This window comes from Coptis chinensis, chromosome 8 (assembly GCF_015680905.1).
Source record: "Coptis chinensis isolate HL-2020 chromosome 8, ASM1568090v1, whole genome shotgun sequence".
Taxonomy (NCBI): domain Eukaryota; kingdom Viridiplantae; phylum Streptophyta; class Magnoliopsida; order Ranunculales; family Ranunculaceae; genus Coptis; species Coptis chinensis.
The window spans coordinates 56908252-56914647 of record NC_141463.1 but is presented as its reverse complement, the minus strand read 5'-3'; the positions used below and the strand labels follow the sequence as shown (position 1 = coordinate 56914647).

Here is a 6396-nt window from a genome sequence, read left to right as displayed (position 1 = left end):
CCAGAGCGCACCCCGCGCCCATACAAGGCATAGTCAGAGCGCACCCCGCGCCCTGACCTTCTTAGGCACGAAAAATTCTGATTTTTTATGGGTTGTTCCAGGATCGTTTGCAGCTGTTCTGGAGAGTAGTTTTGTGATGACAGCCCCTCATATCATACTAGAACAATCTTTTGAAGACTTGTTCCAAAGTGACACCTATGGTGCGTGGTTTCGCGAAGTGATCATTCTTGCAGGCTGGGAGCCGCTATTGGTAAGTCCTGATGAACTTTATTCTCCTGCACTTACATCTTATTTTTATGATAATTGTAAGTTCTTTGATAGACCGAATGGAGAACAAGTGTTCTCCATCACCATTAAGGACGAACCGATGGAAATTTCCAGGTTTTTGCTAGCCTTTGTTCTTGGACTTGCTATGCCCGCTGAAACACAAGACTCATGGGCCTATTTGGTAGATAATATGTACATGTATAACTCTGAGGATTTGCATGAGCATTACGGGGCAGGAATCTTTAGGATAGAGGACCAAGGGGAATATAAAGTCTCCCTTGGTAGCCTGTCTACGAGCGTGGGCACTATTATGTTTTGGATTATGCTAAACATTAGAGGGGAATGACGTTATTCTTCTGTCAATGATGAAACTTGTGATATTTTCCTTGCTTTAGCTGGGGGACGTACACTCTATGATATTCCCCAGACCCTCATGTCCAGTTTAGCCTAAGCCCATAGCAAGAGGCATAAGTACCTTCTTATGCCTATTTTAGTTTGTCATATTATGCTATGTTTCTTCCCTGTTTTTTGTGCCCGCTTCACGGATTGGGTTGGGGTCAACATTGTGAGACCCACCAATTGTATTATTCGATCTTTTCGTGCAATGACTTGGCTAGGGTGGAGGATACAACCTCATCAGGTTGCTCCTTAATCCCCATCCGACCAAGTGGCGCTTGATAGGTTAGCTATAGTAGATGATAAATGGCGTGAAGCCTGGGAAATCATCATGGCATGGCAAGATGTGAAGGAACCTCATTTCTTTATAGAAGAGGAGGATGACTTTTAAAAGCGGGAGATAAGGTAAGTTTTAGTTCAGTTAGTGTCTGCTTATGTCCCAAGCAATTTTTATAACCCCATAACGGGTGGAACTCATATAGAGTTGTGTCTGTTTTTATTTTTCTATATTAGTATGTTTTAATCTTGTTTTGCAGATGTTCCAGAATTTCACGCGTTTTCATGGTATTTCTCTACCTTATTTATTTAAATACTTTAAGGACAAAGCATGCTTTTTATTTGGGGGGGCATAGAAACACATGTAATTAAGGCATCTGTTAGGATATAGATATATACAGTATGCACTTATTTTCTAGTAAAAATTCAAAAATATAAATAAAAAGTTTATGTTATACATTTAGGAATATTGGTATTATTTTCGTTCTCTATGCCCTTGATAATCTAGAAGTATTGCGTAGCGTTACATTAGAATAGTTTTTAAAAACTTGGGTTAATATGTAGATATTAATCTTTGCATCTTTCTATAAATATATTGCATGAGTATCTATGATTGCAGTAAGTTTTTGAAATCTAGGCTAGAGTACTTATTCTACAAATCCTGTGAGAATATAGCCTAAAGCCTTATATGAGTGGAACATTTGAGAAATGACACAAAGGAGAAGTAAAATCCGGATAGAGAAATCACACGTCCACTTGCTTGATCACTATACCATATCCTAAGCGAGAATTTAGGCCCTCTTTGGATCGATATAGCCAGAAATTCAAACCTATGAATTATTTTCCGCTAGTCTCCCCTCTGAGCCTTTCTTTAGCCTTTCATAAACCACAAATCCTTTAACATGTTACAAAACAAAATAAAAATAAAAATCAGCCTACCCATTCTTTGAATGAGTCTGAGAATAGAGATGAAGAATAGAAAAGAGAAAGACCTTTGAAATCAAGAATTTGTTAGTCGCTTCAGATAAGAAAAGAAAGTTTCTATCCAAATAAAAAATAAATAAATAAATAAAAGAAAATAAAGAGTTAGAACTCCAAAAATAGAATCAAATGAGTCAAAAGCCAAAGAAAAAAATATATATGGCTAAGGATGGAAACAAAGTGTAGAAGCAAAAGTAAAGAACAAGGTTTTCTCTAGTTACATAATATGAAGACTCTATTATCTCAGACTTGTCCTTTTTGAATATCCATTTTCTTCCTTCTTAAATCATCTCCTAATCCCCGCAACACCTAATAAAGACCTCTAGCTCAATTAGGAATAGGTTAGTGTGATAGTAAGTGACAGATGTGTTTGATCGACTCCGGCTTCCTTGTGTATCATTGAGAGTGTAAGGTAAAGTGTGCCCACTGCACACTGGAGTAGCAAAACTTGAGCGAAATCATAGTGGTTTTTGTCTTGACAGTTATGTGAGGACCTACTTAAGGACGCTATTTTGAGTTTTCAGAAACGGACTTGCTAGTGCATTTCATAGTATTACTCATTGTATATATGTTTATTCGTAGATGATTGATTATTATGCATATATTAGCTTAGGTTTCGACTTGATTATTTCGTATTCATTGCTAGTGAGATGTATAGATAATTGAAGCATAAATAAGGAAACAATAGTTTTATTTCTTAGTCATTGTAGTATAGATGAAATTTGTGAGTACCTTCACTGGAAAACTCTCACGAGGCTATAACTCATCTACTAGGGAATTCCTAGTGGTTTAAGGCTTTGTTGCATATGGTTAATGCAATCGCACTCAGCGAAACGAGAGTAGCTAGAACTCCATTTTTGGTCAATTATTCTAATTTCTCATATTTGCTTGAGGACAAGCAAAATACTGTTTGGGGGTGGTTTGATAAGAGCCCAAAACTGTAGTTTTAACCCCTTAACAATAATACTTTTAGACCAATTATGCGAGTAATAAATAAGAGTTAATGTTGATTACGTGCTTTTATGTATTTCAGGCATTGAAGTCAATTATGTGAAGAAATGTGTCACTTTGGCGAGATAAAGGAGCAAGGGTTGGTTGCTAAGAAGTTCTGTAATTAAAGGCCAAGATTCAAGGAGAAAAAGCCTTTGTAATTCCCGGTCAAAGCTGAAAAGTCAAAGTCAACACGGGCAGAAACAACACACAAAAGTCAGTAAAACTTTCGAAGACCGTATCTTTGGGCTCAGACCTCATAATTGAGCCTACCTTATGTCAAAACGACCGGCTTGGAATCAGCTTTCCAATGGTCTAAGCCTTGACTCAATCAGAGGAGAAGAAGTGGATGAAAAGTCTATGAAAGTCAAATCTAGCTGAAAAGTCCTATGTGGACTGAAGAAATTGGGTTTTGGGCTCGATTTTTTGGCCCAAAACATGGTTCCTCAACCCATGCACAAAAATGTGGATCTGGTATCCTCCATTTCAAGACAAGACTTAGCTCTTAAGAAGAGAATTAGCTGAGGGTAGAAAGTAGCCTTTAGAGAGAGAGTTTTTGGATCTAGATCTAGTTTTTTTACATTCCAATTAATTAGTTTTTAGAATTCAATTAATTAGTTTCTATTACCTTGTTTTAATTTAGATTGTTGAATCATTGTTATTCCTTCATTAGATTAATAAAAGCAGTTAGTTATTCATGATTTCAGTTTTGGTTTATTAAATTACTTAGATCTAAATTCAATTTTAGTTGTTAATCATTTCTTAGTTGTTAATTTAGATTTGAATTCTTGATTAGATCAATATAGTAAAGTTAGAATCTTTATATTATGTCTTGTTCAAATTCAAATGGAAATGATGGTTTGATGAATTAAGGCTAAACCTTTATTAGAGGGGTTTGATGAAGCCTTGAAAAAAACTTGATTGTGTAGTGTAGAACTAGTTGTAAAAGTCTATTCCACTCTAGAAGGTAGTTGATTCGCCATGAGAATGGGTTGGACTTCCTCACATGCTAGTCATTATTTGGTAGAGATTCCTATGATTGATTAGGAATTAGAACGACCAATTCTTATCGTAAGAACGTAAGAATTGGATTACAACAATCTATACTAGTTTATTAAGTTGGATTCAAGGTGAAATCAAATTCCCCTAATTCTTTATCTAGATTCAAACCTTAGTATTATTTGTTAAATTATCGTATCGTGTTAGCATAATTTGCATCGTAGTATAATTCTCACATTACTCTCATTAACTTTGGATAGGACCGATAATCTTAGAAAACGCTAATACTAAAGAATTAGGAGTGGAACGAATCTTCTATTCCAACTCTATTTCGATAGATCCGAGAGTAGAAAAATCTTTGATAAATCTAGTACAAGTTTAGTCTTAGTTTTACTTCCGTTTGAATTTTATCATTTATTCGTGAGTAAAATTATCATTTTTACGTTTATCATTGCTCGACTTGGGAACTGTAGTTACTGTAGGAAGAACATTTTGCTGCAAAACAACAAAAGTATAATTATTTATAACAGTCTAAAAAGTTAAAGCAAGAAGAATATTGGCAATGAAGGTACCTTTTTGGTGGTGGATTTCCAGTTTTTTTCCGACTCCGATAACAATCTACCTTTCGGTCGTCCAACTCGCTTTGCTTGAAGTAGATTTAAGAACTTCACATACCTTGGTTGCACACTTTCAGGCGACTCACTTGGATGAGTTCCAACCAATTCATCCTCAACACTATCTAAGTTATTACTTTCATCTACTAGCTTTCTCTTCAAATCCTAAAGCACACCCAAAATAGTCTTGAACTTTGATTATGATGATGCCCCTTCCTCAATAATTGTAATTGTATAAGGATATAAAATACCATATCGTTGAACTCGGTTACTAGCTTCAAAGTTAAGTGATTCACAACTTTCAACATATTTACGCTTGGAATCTTTTCTCCACCTTGGGAGTATATAGTGAGAAGGAATCTCATCCACAAACTCATTAAGAACATATAAAGCATGCCTACATAAAATCCCTTTGTGAAATAGGCGACAGATACAATACACATCAATTTCAGCCTTGATAAAAAGAACTTCATAAGCCTTTGGAGTATGCAGTTTTCCATCCTTATCGACAACCCGTTCTTTAAGTTCAAATGTTGTGATTTGTCCATCCACTCTAACTTGCGACTTTGAACATGAAGGCATGCTATAAACTTCCTCCTGAAAGTTTAGAAACATCGCTCTAGTGTAGACATTAGCCATTTGTCTTTCAAAAACACACCTTGTCTTTAGAAAAAGAGTAGAGTTGAATGAAACAAAATTTGCTTGGCTCTCTTTCTCATATTTATCACTCAAGGCTGCCTCATATTGATCCACAAATTCCTTCAAAGAAGTTTTTGCATGCACATAACCATCAAAAAATGCGTTCATACTTTCATTACATTGAGTGGTAGACATACCTACAAAAAAAAAACATCCTTGAGATATACTGGAACCCATTGTTTCCTCAGCTTGTATAACGTATCCAACCATACATTTTCTTGAAGTTTGTGTTGTTCAATCATTTTATTCCAAGCATCTACAAATTCCTCAATCCTCAGAGAATCATAAACTGCATTATTCATTGCCACTTTAATTGCTTCATATTCAGTTAGGCTTCCTAACTTATCACCAATCTTTTTCATTATATACCATAGGCATAAACGATGACGAGCGTTAGGGAAAACATTGACTATAGCTGTTGCCATTGCCTTACTTTGGTCAGTGATTATAGCATTAGGAGAGTGTCCAGACATTGCACCTAACCAAGCCTTAAACACCCACTCAAATGTCTTAATTGTCTCATCCCAAGAAGTAACCCACAAACTGGACAACACACATATCCGACCATGATGGTTCACTCCAACAAATTGAGCAAACTTCAAATCGTACCGATTAGTTAAGTATGTTGTATCAAACGTTATTACATCCCCAAAATAACCATAAGCGACTCTCGACCTTGCATCAGCCCAGAATACATTTCGTACTCGTCCATCATCATCATGATCTACTCTGAAAAAGAAATTTGGATTTTTCTGTTGCATTCTTGTAAAGTATTTTTGCATTGCTTCTACATCTCCATATTTTAGCTTTAGTCTCTTGTACTTGTCAACATAGTTCCTTGCTCCTTTCTGCCCACATGTAACATTTTGATGCCCTCCTGCATCAACTACAATGCTATGATATGATTTGGTTAGCTTTATCCCCGATTCACAATGTAATTCTAATCTTTTCTTGATACCACTATCCATGTGCTTGTGTGATCTAAACATTCACGCTTTTGAAGGGCTACATGCATAATTGTGTTCCAAGTCAAAGCCAATCACCTCCCATACCTTTGAATTCATCAACTTTACTTTCATATGTGTTTTGCAACCAACCCTTAAGTTTGGCCTTTTGTACAAAACTCCTTCATTTTCAACCTTAAATCCTTCTTTAGAACACGAGAACTGCGTGA

General features: G+C 35.8%; 1 pseudogene; it reads right to left on the bottom strand.

Moving 5' to 3' along the window:
- Positions 1 to 4721: 4721 nt before the first annotated feature.
- Positions 4722 to 6190, bottom strand: LOC147482061 (protein FAR1-RELATED SEQUENCE 6 pseudogene; annotated as a pseudogene).
- Positions 6191 to 6396: the final 206 nt, after the last annotated feature.